Below are 23,915 nucleotides of genomic sequence, written 5' to 3' on the forward strand. Positions count from 1 at the left end.
ACTGCTTACAGGTGAAAAACCAAGGACTTTTAAAATGAAAGGATTGGAATATTTAGGGTTTTTTGTTTTCCTACAATGTGTTTCCAAGAGCTTGAAAAGTCTGGGTAAACACCATCCACACACAAATTCCTGTGATATTTGACTCATGCAGCCAGGACTCTGTTCCAGTCCAGCCCAATGCAGTCACTGTTTTGCCTGATAATTCCTGTACAAGCCATGTGCCTGGTACACTAATGGGGAAACTGTCCAAACTGGGAATAGATGAGTGCCAGTCAAATGCAGATAATTAATGTCACAGAGAATGAAACAGAGATTAACAAAATCAGTTGGTTGGATCCTGTCCTAGTGTTTACTAATGACAAAGGCTTTGCTGCATCTTGGACATTTTATTTCATTTTATTTTTTCCCAGAAAAATCTCATTCTCCAGGTTGTTTTTTACCACCTTCTAAGATGGCCTTATACAAAAACTTCATACAGATTAGAGCTGTGTGATCCTCTGTCTTCCTGATTTGTTTGGACGGATCCTTCAACATTTATGTCATCAGTATGGATTTTCATGTTGTGGTTAAGGATGGCTTCTTTTCTACCAGTGTTTCTTCTTTAAATGTGTGACAGGACACCAGAAAGCTATATGCACTCTGAGATAGAGAATAAAACATGTGCATTATTTATTTATTTATTGTAATTTTAAAAATTTTATTTTGACATTTGACACTCTCTTCCTTCCAGACATGGGCTCCTGTTCAGTTCAAGAAAATTCTGACGGTCAGAAAGGGTACTTAAGCATGTGTTTAACATTAGCACATCATTAATTCCTTTGGGCATTCAAAATTCAATGTATGTTTAAATATCTTCCTGCTCAGGACATTAAATTTTTCTTTTAATTTTGATTTCTGCAGCCAAACTTTGCCTGTACCCAAGGCATCCTTTGTGCTTATTTCCATACTACTCTTCAAATATTAGCATTTCTAGATTTACCCTGAGAGACATAAGCATATGAAGAAATGTTTATGAGAAATATATATGTGCTTATGAGAAACTAAGTAGGACAATTTTTATATTTCAGTGAATAGCATATATGACAACATGTTAAAGTTCTTTGTTTTAAAATATTGATTTATTTTTCTTATGAGATGAAAAAGATTTTTAACCCCATCCAAAAAATGCCTTTCTCATGCTCTCATTTCTCAGAAGGAAAATGACCCTGTGCAATTTGATACAATTTTTGCAAAATCACAGTAGTTACAGAAAGAGTTCAGTTTTGAATACTCAAAGGTTAGGATACATCCTGGAGTCACTGATAAAAGCCTCAGGAAAACCTTTGTTCAGATTATTTAACCAGAAAATATATTTTTAAATAGAGGTGCATAGTTTAAAAACACCATGACTGAAATCTCTTTCTAAGACAGACAGATGCCATGAGTGGGAGTCACTTGACCCCTGAAAGACCTAAACTGTAGATGTCTAAAAATAGGTGAAATAAATTAATTTTTATAGTCTACTGAGACAGATTTTAAGTATGCCAAATGTTAATAATTTCAACATAAACTGCCTAATAAAAGGAGATGTAACCCAGCCTGGACGTACTCAGGCTCTAAAAAGTATTACAGATACAAAAAAATTAATTTCTGTGCCTTTTTTTTTTCATTTATTATTTTTGCATAATGGTGCTTTCCTATTCTGTTCAGTCAGCTGTTACTTCAGTTTTGGGGTTCTGTTTACATGGCTTCCCCCTTGTCTATCTGCAGTAGTCATGTGGCTCCCTCTTTATTCAGTAGGACTGAGAGGCAGATCTGAGCTCTGGGGGTCCTTGTCTCTCTGATACACATTGAGGATACCATGATGTCTAACAGAAAAGATGCTCAACTTCTACCCCTTAGTGCCAAATAATATAGACTTAAGTAAATAATTAACTACTGTGAAGAATATCACAGGTAATAAACCTGTTTTTTAGCAGTTTTGGTATCTTTAGGTTTTTGCTTTCACTGCCTCAGTGTGAATTTGACCTTCCCTAACTAATTTTAAAGATCCCATAGGTTACACCAAACATTATGTGATCATAGTCTCTTGCCTGACAGCTGCTCTGCTGTGATTTAGAAATATTTCTCTGGTATACCTGGGTGTCTGGTGAATCTGAAATCGTGCACACTGCAAAACTAATGGCAGCAGTTTCTCTTCCTCACTCTCTGCTGGATGTCAGCCCAGGAGCAAACAGCAACATGTGCCAGGTTTCAGGAACATGTTCCTAAGTTCAGAAAATTCTCATACACCTGTCCATTGTTATTACAATTCACAATATGCACTTCTTCTTCCAGCTGTCCTCCACCATGCTGGCATGTGTTGCTCTGCACAGCAGATCTCTGTTATATTTTCAGTTACTGCAGTTGAAAGCACAACAGCAAAAGATTTATTTCACTGTTGTATGCCCTTATGGTTTACTCTGCTCTCTAAGAAACTAGGCACATTGCAATTGCCATTACTTGCCCACTGTACTCAGGGAGAGAAAAGAAGTGGATAATTCAGAAACATCTACTGAGTGTGTCCTTGAGTTGACTGTGCTTGTCAGTAATTGTCAGTAGAGTACTTCTTATTTTGAAGAAAGGAATGAGGAAAGTGGTTTTTAATTCCATACATGTTTTCAATGGTCACAAAGGCAATTCCTTTTGTATTCAATCCCAGACAAACTTACACAATTCAGTAGAAGAATGGGACCAGGGAAATATTAATATTAACTGACTCTATAGAGGTTGAGTCCTTCAGACTTTAAACAAGAACATCTAATTTAGGAGTCTGTCTATTTTCACTGACTATACAATGGAACTAAGTTCCTATTTGTGGTACTTAGGTGCTTAAAAATAGGTATCTGCTCCCCACTAAATGGTGCCATTGACCTCCTTGCAGTAACAGAAGATCTCCAGCAGTCTACCCCTCAGCCCTTAAGCTGCTGCTCCACCTGTGCTTATACTCCACTGAAATTCCATGGGAGGTATATGTAGGAAGATAAACAGTGAATTCTGGTTCACATAAAAAAAAAATCACTGCAATCCAGAGGAAGCATCTAGCCTATCTTGGATTTTTTATTGATATGCTGAAGAAAATTATTTCAAGGTTTATGGATTAAAATTTGTGATAGTTCATTATTATTTTATTTGGATTTCTTTTTTTACCTGCTATTATGATGCTCTGCCTGAACACCTGTATATCTTAATCCTGTAAGTTTATTTTAGCAGACTTTAGAAAGTCAGCCTTGCTGCCTAGAGCAGATAGGAGAAACTAAAAGGAAGTGTAATTTGGAAGAAGAAGGTTGGACACAAGAGTTATTATCCTTTCAGTTTACAACCTTTGAAATTATTCACATATGGGGAAAGCATGGAGGTGAATTCTGCAAAGCAAGCATTACACTATGTACCAGATAACCAGATGAACCTGGGATTTCAGCTTTGGATTTCTACAAGGCACAAAAGCTTAAAATCCAGTGAAAGATGGCTAAGAAAGCCTGTCCTGCCTCTGTGTCACAGGAATGAGGGGAGCAGGCTAACATGCTGGATCTTTCTCCCAAAGAAGCATTGCCTCAGCACTGTGCAGCTGACTGGATTCGTAGGTTTGCATGGTGAGGAGACTTTCTGACACTTCACCTGTGAGCTCTGTGTGCTATTTGTATCACACAGAGAGAAACATTTCCCTCGGGAGAGCTCCCATCCTCCAGGGGCTCTGCAGGGACAGAAGTTTCAGTGACAACACCCAGGGTGAAGGCTCAGCAGGAGGGCAGTGCCTGAGCAAAGGACCCATTCCATTCTCCACATCACTGCATGCTCCAGGCACAACATCCCACTGGATAACACCCATATTGTAGAAACACTTTTGTAAGTAAAGAACATGGTGGAATATTTCTTTCCTCCATGGAGGGGTTGATACTCAATACATTTTTCATCACTGCGGAAACTCGGTGTTTCTTTATGGTTTGATTCTTGTCTACCTTAATCTTCCAAACACCAAAATGTGGCTCTGCCACTTGGAAATTCATACTAGGAGAGAAGTAAGAGCAAGTGATTTTAAAATTATCCAGAGGTGGAAGGCTAACTCTTATTTTTACCTTATTAGTTTTTGCTTGATTAAGTGAAAAACAGGCACTCTCAAAACAACTTAGAACTTACACAGGCATGGATGCCTTCTCATTGTCCAGGCTTCTTGGAAAAAAGAGTCATTCTTACACTTCTTGTTGCCTGTCATTCAATGTCATATATTCTTTATTACATTAACATATCAAAATTAAGTAGTCTTTTTTATCTGTCTCCGATCTATGGAACTCCTTCTTCCTAACTGCTTCATGATGATGCTATATTTTTAAAAAAGCTATTTTAATTTGGTAACAGCTTCAACATAGGTCAAAATACAGCTGCTAATGACATAAACATTTAATGGCATAAGTGTTTTCTATTTCTATGCATAATGTAAGTGGGCTGTGCAATTTAACACTGATTAACTACTAGTGAGCCATTTCCAAGAAGAAAAGTAAGAAAGATCTTCTAGTCATTTAAACCCTAGTTAGAACACAAGTGAGGAAACTCTGTTGGACACTTTGTATAAGAAAGCTCTATAGTAAAGCGAAGGAGGATAGCTGCCCTAATATAATTTGAAATAGCCATAAATTTCTTAATGCATATTTTTATGTCCTCTGAGGCTGATACAGCAAAGGGAGACTGATGGTATCTGAGCAATGCTTTCAAAAGGTATTTCCCCTGCAAAAGGAATGTGTTTCGAGTACATGTGCTGTTGCTTTGGGAGAGCTATATTTGATTCTCCTGTGTAGAATAAAATATAATGCTTCAAAATGCTAAGCCACAAAAATTGCTTTCTTTTTTTTCTTTTTTTTCAGAGAAAGTAGCTGAGATTTTAGCTGCTCTTTAATTAGCATATTGGACAAAAAAGAAAAAAAGAAAAATAAAAACCCGTTGTAGGAAATCATACCATTTTATTTGGTAGAAAACATTTTCTCTCCGGTTTAAATCTTTTACCCAAAAGTTTAATGGACGTTAATCAAACAGAGAGAAAGAGAAGGGGAATGGAGAAAACAAGCCCTCACAAACCCTCACTAAAATCAAACACACTTTGGTTTTCATCAAAGAAAAATAACTTCAAATTATCTTTTCCTTCCTTTCCTTGGTTTGATGAGAAAGCCAGAAGAATTAAACTGCTATAACTCAGATCAAACCAAGGCAACATTTTATGATTTCCAGCTTGGCCAGTGTCAGAAGCTGCTGATCACTTGTAGTGCATAGCAATTATTCCACACCTCTGTAGCACACTGGCATCCAGGATTTCTCTTGTGCTCACTCATCTGCCCCATCAGCAGAGTGTTGGGATGGGCTCCCAGCTGCCTCAGCAGCAAGATGGGCAGTGTGGAGTTTAAGATAAGAGACAATTCTGAGCAGCAGGTTATCATTCATGGTGTTTTTGCAGATTTTTCAAATTTCTCAGCTGCAGGTAGGGTTTGTCTTCCCCCCTTGCCACAGACCAGCAGCACCTCCTAGGAAGAGCACAGGATCTGTGCCAGGAGAGAGCAGAGCAGCTGCCTGAACTGCCTCTCTCCTGACATCTGTCTGCATTCAACCTGGATCCTGTCCTCTTTTCCTGAAACACTACTTGGCTGTGGAGACAAACCCTCTGTGGCCAAACTTTAGGCCATATTTACCTGAGAAAATCTGACTTCTGCTCTGTGCACCCGCAAGCCAAGAGGATGCAATGCCCTAATTCAATACCCAAGAAGAAGGTCTTATCCTTCAATTCACAAAGCATCCAGCCAGGGAGTAGCTATTTTCCTGCACTTCAAAGAAAAGCTAGTACAATATCTGTAGTTTTTTAAAGTGCTTTATGTTGTGAGTCCTTCTAAAAACAGCCAAATATTATGCATTACCCCTTTTGCATCCCTTTCCCACATTCTCTGCCTGTAATATATATTTAATATTTATGATTAAGAAGTCCAGAGCTTGAGAAAGAGAGAAAGAATAAAAGAAAAATAGATGTAGTGGAACTCAATGTTAAACATCTGATACAATCCTGCAAAGTACCTCAATCCTGGTCGGTGAGATTTCTATCATTTCAGTCCTGGTACCCCTTTGAAGTGAGACTGATAATTGCATCAAATTCCATGGCACTTCCTTGAGTTTTGTAAATATGTACCAGGGCAAGGTGACCAAATACATTCCCAGTGGTGACCTAGGACGAGATGAAAACAGCCAGATATTTAAGTGTGGAAGGATTGTGCATTAATCCTCCCCAGCTCTTAGCTGCCCCTTCAAATAACTGCTATTTGATACAATAAAAGTTTAAAAATCCCAATAAGCAGCATTACAAATGGAAAGTGGAAGAAAGACTATCTGGATTCAAATAGATAAAATGTTTCATTGCAAATTACAATACACATCTACTGCAATAATTTGTGTCAATCAAATGGTCCTAAAGAAAACAGTCAATATCAAATAAGATTCTGCAGTCAATGGGACGTAGTCATTTCTGTTGTTGATCCACTGAGGTTAATAGAGTTGGAAGGGGATAAATAAATAACATATAATAGGGAAACAGTATGCCATCTGGAAAATAAATGGAGGAAATAGAGGGAAAACACTAATCTAGCACATCCAGGGTTTCAATTTCTCCTCTGCTATCTACACTATCTAATGAGCAGTTGCATGAAGTTATCACTGGTTTTCAGGAAAACAGAATCCTATTTCAGGGCAGCCCACAGGTCTGAGCATTACTACAGCTTTAAAAGTCTCTCTTCCAGCTCATTAATTTCCCTTGATCTTACTGTCCATTCCTGACTTAATAGATTCCTCTTTTCTTCTGTAAAAGGAATGGTGACCCAGGGAAACATTTCTCTTTAATGCACCCTGTGGCTCAGTTTTTTCAGACATTTCCTGGTCTCCCAAGAAAAATATTTCCCATAGACCTTTTACTCATACTATAATAATATTCCCTTATGAGCTCTGAATCACCAGCCTTTAAGCATACATTTTCTGATCTCTTTGTTCTGCTTTCTCATAGTCTGATGAAGAGAATGTAATTCCCAAGATTGCCTTCTTTTATTTTTGGTAAAGTTTTTCTATAGATCCACCTGTAATTTGGTAGGTTTCCTTATATTTTATTTTCTGTCACCCTACTTTTTACAATTATCTCCTTTGTGTGTTCTGACATTGTTTTTAAAATAATAAAAGAACTAATAGTTCATACATACATATACAATTCAGAATTTATATCTCTAGATACTCCAAAGTTTGATGTCTGTTTTATTATTCTCTATTTCTGTATAATTATTGTTATGTAGTTATGTATCTCTAAATATGCATGCATGCCCAAGTAAAATAGAGATAAGAAAAAGGTATAAAAAAATGGTACTAAGGTCTTCTGGTTTGGAGATTACACAAAGTAGAATATGTAAACTATCACATTTAACAAGAATCTTACTGAGATTTCTTACAAAATTCAATAAAGAATGGAAAGCAAGTGATTTTGGATAAATTATCAAGGAAATTTTAGCTGTGGATGAATTCTGCAAAAAGGTTCAGCCTCTAGATGTGAAATTCCAGAAATGACCTCTGATTTCAGAGGTATTCAGTTGTAACAAAATATTTCTAAAGCCTGAGAGTAAAGGGAGATGTGACAGATGTACTGCAAATCTGACACTGTGAAGGTTCCTCACCCCAGAGAACTGCAGAGGTGTAGCATGCAGCATCTCCAGCTCAGCTGCTCCTCTGGGGTTGTAAGCAATTGAGAGGAATAAGCATTTCTCTTTTAGGGACCAATCCATCTGACCTGGCGTAACTGGCCTATCTTATGGCAAGATCAATTTAGCCTTAATTCTTATTGACTATATTTTCTAGATCTCTGTTGGCTTAAAGAAATCCATGTTGACTGGCTCAAATTTAATAAAATGAATCCCAACATTGAATTATTATCTCAGCCTGTATTATATGTAGAAGAATTATTTTGTAGGAAAAACTGAAATTAAAGGTAGCGTGGCCTGACTAGGGAATGCAGGAAAAAGGTCTGATGATTCATTAAGTGGTTTTCTCATCTGAATCAGCCTTGACTTCATGGTTAGGAAATGTGATGAGAATTACATTATTTTCAGTTTAATTTTAATCATAGATGCTGAGCACATCTTTAAAAAAAATCATAGGACAACATTCATGTAGATGTAGTGATTTTAGCAGCAATTCACTGATGAAGCTTTGTCAGAGAATAGATTTCAAATAACAAAATCATTTTTCTCCCTGTTATATTTTATAGATATGACATGGCATTCATCTCCTGTCCTAAACTATTATACTGTTTTTTCTCTGTGCAAAAATCCAGCAAGCTTTCAGAAAGGAAAGCTTTGTGAGTTCTTAGGTGCTAAACTTTCCTTATCTAATTTGGGATTTTAGGAAATTTCACTTCTGATGCTGAAATCTATATGTCATTTTCATCTGATGTGAAAAAAAACTGAAAAACCTGGTAAACAGCTGCTCCACCTCTTCATACCCACCCTAATGAAAATTTGGGTCTGCAACTTGAGAAGCAATATTTTTTTACAAAGCAGTTTAGTACATTCAAATATTACATACCTAATCATGATAGACTCCAGTTTAAAACCAAGCTGAATTTTACAATCAAGCCCTCTGAGAGGTCTGAATTATATCTGTATTCTGTGGGCATACAAGCTTTCCCTGCTTCAAAATAAGTCACATTACATTATGAACATTTACATTATAGAGACAACAACTGGCAGATGCCCCTTCAACCAACAGTTATAAATCAATCTTTCATTGGATTTTCTGCTGAAGCTAATTCTGTTGAGGAGTCTTGCCAATCTGTACTCTGAAACATCAGCCAAGGCAGCACAGAAGCCAAGGCAGCACAACATCCATTTCTGCATTATTTGCCATTTTTACTCCAATTCTGATCTTTTTTCTCCCCCAGGACTTTTCTTTTGCAGAAGAAGAGGGGGAAGTAAAGGTTTTGAGAAGCTGTAATTCTGAGGTGTCTCTGGTTGCAATTTGGCTTTTCTGCACAGCCCACGCCCATTCATGCTGATGTTTCACAGAAGAGCTGCACAGGGCCAGTTTCACAGTGGCCATAGAACAGTGTGTGGTACCATGAGGATGCACAGCCTTCTGTAACTGCACCTGGGGTACATTTCTTCCCATGGTGGTTAAAGACCTGCTTATTTCCCAGCTATACAAAATATGTAAAAAAAGGAAAGAAAAAAAAAATTATGTCTCTGTACACATAAATACTGCACTCACCTATTGTGAGGCCACATTGTAATTAGAAGATCCAATTAACAATTGCTACTTTTTTTAGGTTAATTTCTGATCAGCTACACTAACATAACAAAAAGTCACTGGCTTGCTTGAACAGAAATGAAGACACAGAATTAGCATTCTTTTCTGCTGAAATCAAAGAGGTTTTATCCTTTGGCCTGACAAATGCATAGAGCATCCTGTCCAGAAGCATCCCTTTAACAAAAAGTACAAAACTTGATTTTGTTCATTTAGTTAATTGAGGAACTTAAACACATAATTTAATAAACTGGAATATAATTCTCAGTAGAAAGGGTTATTTTCTTCAAAATCAGACCACTACTTATTATCACATTGCCATGGTTATGCTGCAGTTACAAGAGAGGATTGCATATCATTACCCACTATTTCAGCAAGCAACCCAGACATATGACATTACCTAAACCAGATCGTGTTGGGTTTCTCCTCTTTCCTTTTTTTAACCAACAACCAGGATGGTGTCAACCCTGTGAGTAATAGGATGCTTTCTATGTGGCAATGGCCTTACGGTGCAGTTCACAAGCATCACTGGTGTGGATTTTACCTACTCACATTTCCACACACCTAAGATGTCCCAACTCTGTCAGACCCAGCAGTATCAGTAATTTATTACCCAGCAGCTGGGCTGCGTCCTCAAAGCTTGTGGATACTAAGGAAAACCTCCCATTGATGAGGTGCCCAAAATGGTCTCCCAGCAAGTGTTCCATTTCCTACATTCTTCTCCTGGTAACTGCTGCCAGAGGATTAGCAGCTCTTCACAGGAAGCAACTAGGTTATGGTGGGGCTCCTGATATTGTCATCAGGTACCTGGACCTCAGCTGGGGGTGGGACCAGAGCCTGAGGGTGGGTTGGAGACGTGTCACACACAGAGGTGTGCACGTCCCCAGTGCTTGGCCTTCCTGCAGCAGGATGGCACTGGGACACCTTCAGTCATCAATACTCATGCACTGACCTCACGTCCCTCGGTGTCACAGTTGTTCTGAAGTAAGTACATGATAGCAGCAGCTATTAACTCCAACATATAATCTTAGCATAAAAAACACCAGCTAGAAAAGTCTGTAGCCAAACACTTTTAGGACAGGTTTTAGGGACTTTGTCCCTGTGCAGTTTGCTCATTATCAGTCCCATCCTGCAGGGAAGGGCAGGCTCTGAGCTCTGGCTCCATTCTGTGGAGAGTTACAGCCATCACAGGGACATCCAGGGAAGAGGGGCAGCAACAAAAACTGCTGCATGGCTGTGGTCTTGCCTCTAGGGATACCAGGATGACCTGAATGTCTGATCCTTCCTTTGGATTCTTTTCTGCTACTGTTTTGAGAAAACTCTCATCATGCCCTTATCAACTTCTGGGAAGGCAAACTTTACCATCCTCAGAGAGAGCCAGCCTATAGGTGTGGAATATTGTGTGAAGCAACTTCAGCTTCTGTATTCCAGGTAAGATATTCTCTTTCTTTGAAAACATCAAAAAATCCCACTACCTGACCAGCATGAACACATGGACTTTCAGCCCTGATATGTGACCTCTGAAGCATTACTTCTGTCCCATAGGGAAAAAGATGTAATCCAGCGTGTATATAATTTCCTTTAAATGGAATTAGTGTGTATATAATTTCTTCTAAACAGTTAAGACAGAGGAAACCCCATTTGATCTGCTCGTGCAAAGAAAACTAACTTGATTTTTAAAAGGCTGCTTCTTCCAAGAAAGGAATGGAAAGACCACATTGTTTAATAAAGACATTTTTGCATTTAGTGTTACTTTTTACTTCCTGAGAGGTACTCAGAGAGGCACATGCAGATAGCCTGTAGTCTGAGTCACAGGTGCAATTTTTAGGGAGAGTGAGATTGGATAGTCCTCCTCCACACCTCATGCTTTCCAGTAAAAGCTGAAACAATCCCACCAGCACTGCTTTTCACGGAACCCAAATCGAAAGGAGCTTATTACACAGGAGAAGGTTACAGTTTATTTTGGGGCTGCTGTGTCATTCAGGCTTGGCCTGAGGCTCACCCTGTAACCAGCAGCCTTGGCAGCAAGTCACAGTGTGTCAGCTTTTCAGGTTAGAGAGGCCTTGTTCAAGTGTCTGCAATCAACGTCTCACAGCCAAAGGACTGACACTGACTAATCCCACTTCTTTCTCAGCCACACTTCCATTCAGTTAATTAACTTTATTTTCCTTTGATTTGTTTGCAGACAACAGAAAACTATTTAAACAAAGACTTTCTACCAGGAAGGGTTATTGATGTTAAAAGGGAAAGGAAATTGCTTAGCATTTTCTGCAAAGAACTTCAAAAAGAAATGGTTGAAGGAAAGTACTGAGCTAATTGTATTCCTTCAAAGCCAACACTAACATCTTTCAACTTTCTTATCATTTTGGGAGCACTAATTATTAGCTGTGAGCCAAACACCTTTTTTTTTTTTTTCAAAGCAACAACCTCCAGCTCTTTGGGGAACCTTCCCAGCACACAACTGATCTCCAGCCCTAGGATGGATGAGACCCATGGCACAAGTTCACCAGCCCCAAGAAGGAGCTGGTGATCACCCAAAGCTGGGTCTGTCTCACTGGGCAAGACACCATGGTCCGTCCCCAAATGCTGTGCAGGAGTGTAGAAATCCCAGATGGCATTAGGGTAAATAAATCTCACTTTGGTTGTTCAACTCTGTATTGTCACTCAGCCCCAGTAATATTAAATAGCATTAGTTGCAATTTTTTTTTGTTTGTTTTCTTTTGATGATTAATTTTACCCCTGGTGCTAACATTCATAAACACATCTCAACAGTCAAGATGTACTGCTACATCACGTGTAATGTTAATAGTAGAGTGAATTTCAGTATCTCAGGTCATCCTTCATTAGTATATGATTAGCTACAAATAAAGCAGACTATTTGGGGGTGGAGGGGTTTGAAGTTAGACACCATATTTTCATCTCATAATTTAAAATACTTGTACCACTTTCAAAGTTTTCTTAATCTGTCTGCTGCTGACATACCTTGTTTAAGTAAGTAAATAAAAACATCAGGCTTATCTTTGAAGCTGATTACTTTCAAATACCTATCAAAGCTTTTCCTTTCATATTTTCAGAACCAGCTCACCAAGGACAAGTAGTAAATGTTTTCTTTCACCTTCTGACTGAGGTTTATTTACTTATTTAACGGTCTGTTCACAGCAATTGCTCACAGAGAGCTTATGTGAAGAATATAGTAGTGATTCTTAATTAAGAATATAGTAGTATTGTACTTTGGTTTATCTCAGTTTCACTTGAATTAGATAGAGATGCTTAATAAATAAAATAAGCAGTGACAGAAATATAGAGTCATGAGAAAGAATATTTCCAAGTGCTTACACAGTGAAATAAGAGGCAGCAGGAAGAAACTGAGGCACGGAAAGTTCCACCTGAATATGAGGAAGTGTATAAATATGACTTTGCTGTGCAGTGACCAAGCCCAGAACAGATGCCCACAGAGGCTGTGGAGTCTCTCTCACCGGGATATTCCAGAACCCCCTGGATGCAATCCTGTGCCTCGTGCTCTAGGAGACCCTGCCTGAGCAGGGAGCCTGGCCCAGATGGCAAAATGGGATCCCTGTGCATGAGAGTAGGAATCTCACTTTAAAATATGTTGCCCAATTGGTCAGACTTTCAGAGCTACTGAAAGACAGATGTTAAAATAAGCAACAATGGAAATAAATTTAACTTCTAACCAGAGTGAGATTCCCTAAAACCACAAAACAGTGAACACTGGGTACTTCTCAGAAGTGCTTTAAGATAATTAAAAAAGGCATAATAAAATCTTTCTGAGTGTCTTGGTAAGCTACTTCATGAATACAAGCTTAGTTCAAAGATACAAATCAAATAACAAAACATATTTTGGAAGGATATTTTTATGTTTATGACATAAATTACCATCAATTTCATGGATGTAGCTTATTTCCCTTCATCGGTTTGCTTTCTAATTTTAATAGAGTTGAATACTGCTGTCTTGTTCAGCCAAGTAAATGCTGCTGATTTCAGGGGAGTGCTCTTACGGGGTCAGTTAATACTAGAGATTGAACTCAGCAGTTTTCCTTCACTTTGTGTGAAAAAGGAACTTAAAGACAGAACAGCCTTAACACAAGCTGTGCTCATACTATAGAGAATAGCATTTTCCTAAAAGATCTTGTGTTGTACTTTCTCTATTTTTCTGCATTATTGAATGTAAACTGAATAACCACTGCTTGCTGTTGAGAGAGATCTTGGTATAAAACATTATGCATGCATTGTAAAATGAAAGCATTTTTGAGGAGATTTTTTTCCTTCCCTAATAGTTATATTGTTTATAACTTGTATTTGACTGGAACAGTTTAAAAAAATACCACACAAGTTCTCAGTTTCTGACTCCCTTTCAAAGGATCTGTTATGTTTACATAAAGGTACATATAAATCTGTGCATATAAATATCTACATGCAAATATATATTATTGCTTCTACATAAGTAGCATTTCTTCTTACATTAATAGCCATTTGTGTTAAAAATCAACTAGACAGGGATATTTCTCAGGACTGACTCTTGAACTAACTTGCAAAAGCTTTAATTCTAGGTGAAAGCTCTTAAATAACTAAAGGTAACTAACTACAGAATGCAATAGCTCTCATATCTCTTCAGTTCCATTACAGAGTAAATATCTGGGATTCTTGAGACATTATAATCACTACAGTGCAGAGTAATGCTTCTAACATAAGTTAATTTGCCTTACCCGAGGCAATTTATAGCTAAAACGTGGAAGTATGGAATGATAAATTTGGAAGGTCCTGGATAGCTCACCTCATCCATCCCTCTGGTTATCCTGAGATACTTTTAGAACTTTTCCTTAAGGACTTAATGTAATAGATGTTCCCAAAGTGCCATGGGCACTGTTAGTGCTTTGCTTACATTAGACACTCTTCCTGATATCTAAAATGGGTCCTGCTGAAACTCAATTTCATATATTTCCTACTGGTTTTGTCTTGCAAAGTGAGAATAAATTCTTCCACTTTTCTGTGAAAGAAGTATTCTTAAATACTTTATGAGTTCTGTAATTAAACCCTAAAACCCAACTCTGGTGGTGCAGTGTCCCTGTGCCCCTGCCCCATCTCCTCTCGGGCCAGGCAGTGATCTCAGATAAGTTCTTTATGTCTTGGTCTTTATAAAAAACACCAGGGCTCAGCTCCTCTCGAGCTTATCAGAATCCCTGTCTGCTCCCAGGAAGCGATGCTGTCTACTGAGGACAGCCTTGGAGACTTATCTTTCTTGCCTGAATGAGAATAAATGGAATAACATTTTTGTTATTGAACTTTCATTGTGTCTCTCTTGTGGCCCTATAAACAGCCTTCCAGAGATCTTTTGAACTCTCCTAGACTGCAGGGGGCTGAAACCATCAACCTTCCTCTGACTGGGGCCTTTCAGGACGAGAAAACTCAAGTTTGCTATACCTGGATGACCTCCACTGAACAATAGTGACACAGCCTGGGCTGATTCCCCCACTGCTCAGGGCAAAGTCCTTCACCTCAGAGAAGATGCAAAGACATCTGACATGGGCACTTCACTGAGCTAGAGGGGAATTTTTCACTGAAGTGTATTTTGTACAGACTTCCTTAGGTCTGTGTGCATGCAAGCATGTCCAGGTTACAGTAAATGTGAACTTTGCTCTCCTAGATCCTTAAATACTTTAGATTTGTAAGTTAGGCCTGTAAATGGGTTACTGTTGTTCTGTAGTAAATCCTACAGGATCTTTTGTTAAATTGTTTACTTGAAGCAATCAGTTAAGTGCTGTTAAACATTTAGGCCTAAACTGTTGGTGAAGTCCAGGGCTCAGTCTGGCAAGGAGTCTACTCAGAACCTTGCAAATAAATGGGAGGGTTTCCCTTATTCCTTTTTTTCCTTATCCTTTCCTATCCTTACCCTTACCCATACCTGTATCCTTAACCTTATAAGGATATCTCCCTGTAGATAGTTTTGGTGTTGATTTTGGTTTTATATTAATTGATTTTAGATTTTAGTTTTGTTTTTTATTTCTCTGTGTGTTTTAACCATCAAGTAAAAAGAAGAGTGGACCTTGCCATTGAGCCTGGTCACGCTTTCACTTTTATATGAAGCATGATTTTCCAGAACCTTTGCCAGTGATTCTTTAAACAACCTAAAAAGCTCATTCATGACACCAGCTGTCTCAGCCTTCCTTCACTTATACTGCACAATGCCAGCTCTTCCCAGTATTTCCTCTCCCCAGTCATGTTGTCTGCAGCTTGCTCTGCTCTGGCTTGTCTCTGCACCTCGCCTGAAGGGATGTGTCCAAACCAGAGCTCAGTTTCCAGAGGAGACCTCTCCAGCACCAAGCAGAGCCCAAGGATTACTGCATGTTTCCCACAGGCAGTAGGAAACCTGGTCTGGGTGCTGACATGGCTGTTCCACTTCCAATTCCAGAATTATCTCATTCCTTTGGATATCTCTGACTGTTGCCATGCAGCAAAATAGTCAAAACCTCTTCAATGCTTTTGAATTTTTCCTTTTGATCTGAGTGGCTTTGAGAACAAAGTTACCCAAATCTTATGACCAATATCCTTAATGGAACTTAAATTCTGGGTAAAAATAAATTACAATATAAACACCTCTAGTCCCCCACCTCCAAAACCTCAGAAAGTTTTGTACATATAGGCAACATGACCCAAATATTAATGTTGAAAGAAAATTAAAAGAACATTACGCCTTTAAGAACCACAGAAGGGGAGCTGTCAGTGTAATTTCTACCTGGCCTGCCCATCCATGTCAGTTACAGAGATAAGCTAAATCTTTTTTCTTTCCCAAGCCTAACATACTGAATGATCATTATTAAATATTTCTTTCTATTCTTCTGGTTCAATGTGATTCTAGATCTTGTTTAGAGTATACTAGCTAGCCTCTAAAAGAAATATAAGGTCATTATAGCTATTTCTGTGATCTTTTGTGCCAGGAGGTGACATACTTTACACAGGAGGTGATTTTCACTTCACACAGCCCCTGAGAGTTTGATGGGGCTATTATTCATATACTATGAGCAGAGAGTCAAGGCTCAGATAAACTTCAGTTGTTATAAACTTGTCAAGTATATAAACTTATTCCCTACTAGAAACACACTCTTTCAGGAACAGCAACACTTTTTAGAACACTCTTCAAAGCTCACTGACTTCATTTGCAGCAGTGAGTGCTCAGTTTTGGAAAATCTATCCCCATATGACCCAAGATGAGCAATCAGAAAATGAATAATGTGCAGTAAAGGCTACTGATGAAAAATTTGGTTTAAGTGAATTGTTTGGCTCCATCAAAAATGCCACCAATGCAAAGATCTGGATTCTCACAGCATTTAGTTGTCTTAATGATTAAACCATCCTTTTTCAACACTTCTCTTCCATTTACCACACAACTTTGGTCTTCTATATGTAATAAGGCAAGAAGCCAATATGCTTGCACACTCATTTCCTGCATGATCTTAATTCATTTCTCAGCCACTGTCTGCCATTGTATTGGAGGAAACAGGTTCTTAGAGAAAAAAAATCCATTGTAGGTAAATCAAAAAGACAGGCCTCTATGGAGAAATCTGGCTGTCATTGGGATCGTCTGATTCCTCAATGCGTGTAGATCAGACTCATTTCACTCAGTTTTAGATATCTAAGTCTGAAGAAGTCCTTTAGGCTCTAATTTTCTCTCACAGTTGTTGAGGAAACGTCTGGCTAATCTGTCCAGAAGTCTATTCAGGGATGTCAAAATGCTTGATTCTCTCCACACGCTATAAAAACAGAGTTCATAAAAGTTGTCTGTACTTAAACACGTAGTACTTACATACTCATCAACACCCAGTTGCTCCCTCCTTTTCTCTGTTCAATTTCTTCCCCTAATCTCCATGTTTTCTCCTGTTCAGGTGTCATTGTCTACTTCTTACACAAAGCACCTTTCATATTTACCTTTTTGCTAAATCTCCCAAGAAATCTTTAAGCCATCTCCTCAAGGCCCACCACGTTTCACTAACTTCTGAAAAGAGGAAGGACTTCAAAAGCTGTTGTCCTATAGATATGCAAATCTCTGTGGCATTTGGTGATAAGAACATTTTTGGATCATACACTTGGATCATCTTTCTGAGACCTCTCAAGGTCACAGTGCCATTGTTTCTTCCAGCTTCTCATTCTCCATCTAGATGGCAAAAATTTTGTGCCTGGCAAGAAAAATAGGTTTACCAACCAGTCCTCAATTATCACATTAAAGGAGCCTTACTAAAACTTTTCTTTCTTTAAAATTACATTTTATATGGCAACAAAAGTGTATTTTTTTCTCATAATATCATTCTGTGCAACTGGTGAATATCTTTTTTTTAATGTCTCCCCTATCCCCTCCCAAAAAAGTACCCTTTAGCAGAAAATTGATTTGGACATCCTCACTTTTGAATTCATAATGTTATTATCAGCAGAAACCAGGGACAATGAAACTTATCTGTTTTTGCTATATCAGTGACAAATAATAAATGGTCATTGGAAGCGAAATATATTTGTTGCAATTATGTATTCATAAGCTGCACTGAGACAGGAATAGATACAGAATTGATAGAGGATTGTTCCTAAAGGAGAGTAGGGGGTTATAAGGCATTTCCTGGGGTTATGACCTGTGCCATGGGAATGCACATGCCCTGTGGCTAATGAGGGCTGGGGGAGATGCAGGAGCTCAGCCCCCTCTTCCCGTGCTCATTAGCCTCTATCTCTGGGGATCGGGGAGGAAACGGGGAAAAGTACCCAAACAAACAAAGGAAATTTTAACCCCAGCAGACTGTACTATTTAAGGTTTTATAAAGCACTTTGAAGCACTAACAAGGAAGTTCCTAAGCAAACAAATACTGTTATTGTATTGAAAACATTGCTAAGCCAGTTGATGTGGCTCTGCTTATGATCTGGAGGTGCCTGGGGAAACTTGACTAAGGAGTCATGTTTGGTGGGAAGGGTAAAAAAGCAAGAAAGGAAATTATACATATAAATGCACACAAATTCTGTGTTCTTCTAGAGTATATAAACAAGTGATTAAAAAGTTGTTTATTTAGTGAATTTTGAAGTAATACTTTGCAATAAAGAGGTACTTAACAGAAAGACAAAACAGCTAAATGTGCTGTAAGACAGTAAAGCTGACACACAGGCACATGAAGAAATTCTATAAATTTAAAAAACTTTGCAGTATCAAACATCCATATTTTTGAATCATTCTAAGGAATAAATTAGAGGTAAATCTTGAATCCTGTGATTTTTATAGGACAATGAAAACAGGACCAAAAAAAAAATTCCTTGAATGATACCTTCTACATTAATTCATAATTTTGGTAAAGACATGAATAAAAAAAAAAATATTTAAACTAATCAGATTGTTTGCCTTGTTGTCTTAATTCCAGCACCTATTCTCTGCAATTCATAATTCAATCCCTCTAATCCATAATGCACAGAATTCTACTGACCTCTGCACTGTTTCATTTGTGTTGGTGAGTGTGCCCATCTGAGGTTACAAGACCATAGTATTGATTTGCAAACACTGATGGTTGGGTTGAATGCTCTCAAATTTTTTGTAATGTGTACATTTCACCATAAATAATAGAAATACACAAAATAGATTGATAAAAACAATGCAAACATAAAAAGGAATAAGTAAATTGCCTGAGTTTTGGGGAAAAAAAAGGAAAATATAAAAAGAAAAAAAAATAAATCTAGAGACATTCAACAGATCCTAATAAATCTGCAAGAAACACAAGTGATAAAACACAGGAGAAAAGTCTTCCCTTAATATTTAGTTTTCAACTGGAATTTTCAAATATTTATACATATATATTTATACATACGCATCCTGTAAAGTTTTGCCACTAATATTTTGCTAGTTGCTGTAGTGCTGAAAGAACTAGACACATTTTCAATTGATAAAATCTCATTCATTTCATTACAGAGGAATCTGTCATAATTAAAGTCATTACATTCACTGAGAATTTTATGCATTAATTTTATTTCTGATAATTTTTTATGAATATCTGTGATTTATATTTTCCTCTGAATTACTATGGAAAAGGGAAAATGTTTGAGAAAGTTTATATGCTTATTCTTTTTTAAAATATTTTAAAGAGTGCCTTGAATATACCCACTGCTTTTGGGGCTTATCCATTAGAGGTGAACAAAGATTTCTACACCCTTACAGAAAGTTTAGTGCTTCATGCACCACTTTTGCAAAAAGCTGTTTAGAATCGTATTAAGAATTCTGAATATTCAGCATTAAATATTCAGAATATTCTGAATATTTGGCATTAAACCCAAGAGTTTCTTGCATTTGTCAAAAGAGGTATTTCTGTAGTTATCCAACTGTAGTAAATATTTTTAACAGGACCATTCCCTCCTGGATAAAATAGGATTTATTCATAAGAATTGCATGTCTCAAAATTCATGTGGGGTGAATTGGTGATGTTGGTGAGGGCTCTTTGTATGGAGAGAAATCCTGCAAACTCCATTTTCCACTTAACTCATAGATCATAGTGATCACCCTCTAATGCAATGTTTGGAGAAGCAGCCAGTCCTGCCAAGGGCTATAGGACTAATCAATACCTAATGGTTTCTAGGGAAATTTAATATCCTAAGTCAAGCATGTTCCTGCAAAAACTCTTTGGACAAGACTTTTATTTTCAGAAAGTCAATGTAAATATTTGCAGGCTGCAATCAAGAAACTCAGCTTTTGAGATTTGTTTCTTATCCGTAACAACTTGAACTTGCGCAGTTTCCTGAAAGCCACATAACATCTCAAATTCTTCCATTATTCATTTTAAATTGCATTTAGAACCATCTTTATGATTTATTTCTCTGCTTTTTCTTTGACTTTTTGCAAAAATGTTCTGGGAAAGCTGAGAATTAGCACATTCCCAATACATACTACTGAACAAAGTGCCTCTATAAAGTAAATCACCTTGGAATTTAAAGTCAGATATGTTAAGTAAGCGTTGTTTTATTTAAGGACTTTTGTGACATAGATTATGAATATAAAGCCACTATATCAGCTCTGAGTAGGACTGTATATAAAACTTTTTAAGTTGTATCCTCCCTAAGATGATAGAGTAAATCTTTGCATGAATTACAGCTTCAGGCTGCCCAGAGGGAATCTGTTGCCCAGAATGTGGTTAAACACTTTTTTTAACTAATTCTAAAGGCTCTCAAATACAACTGATTTTTGCAGAGCTCCCCATTCTTTTTTCTTCTAAGCTGTAGTCTGTGAGTTTAAGGCTCAGTTCCTAGATATCTCCAGACACCTTTCTGGTTTTTTTCTTTTTTTAAAGTTTTGATATCTGACAAAAATAATGTAACTCAAATTTGATGGCAATACTGATTTATGAGTTTTCTGTACTCACCACAGAAGTAACTTGGTAAAAATTATCTTCCACTTGTGAATTTTCCTATATTTCCTATGTGTCTTCAAGGGGGTAAAAATTTAGGAAGAATAAATCCTGTCAGCTTTTTTTTTATGTTAATGTTATTCAAAAAATAAAACACAGAGTAGTAAAAAAACAACAAAAAACCCATCACCACCACCAAGAAAACCCCAAACCAACCAACCAAAAAAACCAAACAGACAAAAAAAGCAAGGCTATTTATTTTTCTCAAGCAGTGATATTTTTCAATTTGAATTTCAAGCGTGGGTCCAAAAATTCCATAAGATGTTGTGACTGTATTACTAATTATATCCAAGTTCTCACAGAATCTCAGAACCACAGAAGATGCTGAGTTGTGAGGGTTTCACAAGGATCATGAAGTCCAACTCCAGTCTCTGCACAGCTCCATCCCCAAGGGTCACCCCATGTGCCTGAGAGCATTGTCCAAACACTTCGTGCTTTCTGCCAGGCTGGAGCTGTGACCACTTCCCAGGGGAGCCTGTTCCAGTGCCCAGTTTTGAAATATTTTGTATTTTTAATGAAAAGCTTGAATTCGGACACAATATTTATTTATGGTAAAAATAGCCTATAGAATTACATATGTTTTAGGAAAGCTCATGGCCTTTGCTTGAAAATGAATAGTTATGAAAGCAGATAATGTGAGCAAAATGCAAATTATTTCCATTCCTTTCCTAGTTGGTAGTAAGCGGTGAACATATTTTGGAGGGAATTAGTAGCATCATGCCAATAGATTGGAATGCACAGCCTGTTAATCATCCTTCTCAAGCATTATCTGTAAAACTATTGTTGACAATGAAAAATTATTACTCATCTACCTTTAAGTCTTCACAAATATAGTAATTGTAAAGTATCAGCTACTTCATTTCTAGGGAAATTATTTTGTGCTTCCTGCAATTTCTTCAAAATTAATAAAGTTATAAAGAAGCTTGTATAATAAGTAATTGCATTTTTTTTTCAGAATGTCCTACTGAATTCTGCCATTTCATAAATAGCAAATTAAAGAACTGAAACTGTAGAGAATTAAACAGCCAACAATATTTCTGACTGTACCAAGAGCTCCCTTGATTGTGTGGAAGTGAATCAATGACAAACCTATACTGTTTATTGAGAAATAATATAGATATTAAACATTTTGGATATGAGATCCCTTTCCAAGGGTCAAAATAACTAAAGCAGGATGAATAGTCTTATCAGCAGTAAGAAGATTCCAGATTCACAAATCACTTATTGAGATGGAAGTTGTTTAACTGGCAGTAAAAATAAAAGTTATAATAGATCAGAGCCTCTTTCTTGGCTAATTTTTACTGCAATGTTTGCCAAAATATTATTAACATTGTTAACATTGATAACATAGTTACCTTGGAAAATATTGGCACAGCTGTCCTCAGTATAAGATATTGCTCCCATTAAACTCAAGTTAAGCTGAAGTCTTGTTTTCTTTGTTTAATTGTAGAACCTGAATGATGAAGTGAAATTCATACTACAGATAAATAAAAGTTAGTCCTCCTGTAGACCTCAGCTTGCCTCATTGACATTTTTCTACTGTGTGATTCATTTTCAGTCTAACATGTAGTGCCACCAGCTCTACACCACTATTGCTGATTAAAATGACAACTGCAGCATGACTGTCTCTTCAATTCACTGAGCTTTGGAGTGGATAATTGTGTTCAAATACTGAAGAAAGTCTTGTCAGGAATTTTCATTTGGCTTCAAGGTAACTGTTTCACTCATCCCTAGTGAAAATATTAATAAAAACATAATTAATTTAAAAGGGGGGGGGAAGCTAATATTTTTCAACTGAAAATTAAGAATTTTTAGTCTCATTTTAGTTTAAAAGAGCTGTGCACTGTTAATGCCATGACTATATTCTCCTGTCAGATGACACATCCCAAAATGTATCACAGCATTTTCCCCCAGCTGAGACAGGATTGTTAATACATTCTTCCATACTGTACAATTCAAGAAGGAAAGGAAGGTCTAGTACAATTACAGTTCCATAAATACTATGGACTTAATAAAAATAACCGATATTTCCAGCACTTGCCATTCTCATAAAAAAAAAATTAAAAATTTAAAATGGCATTTCCAAATAAATAAAAGATTCTATAGTCATTATTCCCTGAAAAGAAACATTTTCCACAGAAATTTTGTTAGCCCATGGAAATGTACCATTCTATTCTTATGTTTTTTGGTGATTCAAAATATAACAGATATAAATGTCAATTTTCACTAATTTTGTAAATGGAATTTCCATCATAAATAGTCCTGTATAAATGTATTCACAATTTTCTACTTTGAATGTATTATTTTCTTGAAAAATATAAGTAAAGTGAGGAAATAGAAATACAAGTGCCAATGGCAGAAATCATAAGCAATCTAGGCCATCATGGAAGCAACCTATTGATCAACCAGCAATAAAGTTAAATCATACTTTTACACCACTTACCAATAACAAAAAAAATCATCAGAATTAAGAATTGTTTCAATTGATTGTGAATTGACAGGAATGACATGTTCATTTTTCAATATGTCATTTCATTGCAACACATAATCACCCACTCTGTAGCAGATCAGAAAAAGAAAAAAAAAATAGTTTATGTGCGGAAAGGACAGGAGTGTTAGAATCAGAGAATTGTAATTTTGCCATCTGTACTTGTTGTTCGTTCAATATCCACTTTATAGGAGGATTCCCTTGGCATTTCATGCTCATCATGCAATTACTGCACCTGGCAAATGGATATGAAAAAGAGAATTTCATACCCATTGTGATTATGTTTGGTAGTTGGAAGCAGGATGCACAGTGGGACTCAGTGACTCAGAGGAAAGTTGAGAAGCTGCTATTTCTTCCAAAGGCAACAGAAAAGAACCAGATGAAAAAGTCAGAGAGGCAGCAGATAGGAAAAGCTCACACATTTTACTAACAGACTCCTAGGATTACTATAATGCTGAGATAATAGACAGAAGCTATTGGGAATATGCTGCAATCACAAGACCTGCTTATTAAACGCCATTAAATCTTTTGTATTTTTTTTTCTATCAATAATGCAAATTAAAATTGCTTTTCAAGTAGTATTGCCCTGAGTACATTATTCTACTTTTCTCCTTTAAATATACATCACCAAAAATCCTAGTCAAAAGGGTTCATAATCAGAATTGTCAATT

At 37.1% G+C, this 23,915-nt stretch overlaps 2 long non-coding RNA genes across 2 annotated transcripts in view; one reads left to right on the forward strand and one right to left on the reverse strand.

The window, feature by feature from the left end:
* LOC110477293 (uncharacterized) overlaps positions 1-23,915 on the reverse strand; it is a 142,200-nt gene that overhangs the window by 31,261 nt on the left and 87,024 nt on the right. The window lies entirely within an intron of this gene.
* LOC110477337 (uncharacterized) overlaps positions 1-23,915 on the forward strand; it is a 239,576-nt gene that overhangs the window by 3,567 nt on the left and 212,094 nt on the right. The window lies entirely within an intron of this gene.

This window comes from Lonchura striata, chromosome 2, assembly GCF_050655825.1.
Source record: "Lonchura striata isolate lonStrDom1 chromosome 2, ASM5065582v1, whole genome shotgun sequence".
Classification (NCBI taxonomy): Eukaryota; Metazoa; Chordata; class Aves; order Passeriformes; family Estrildidae; genus Lonchura; species Lonchura striata.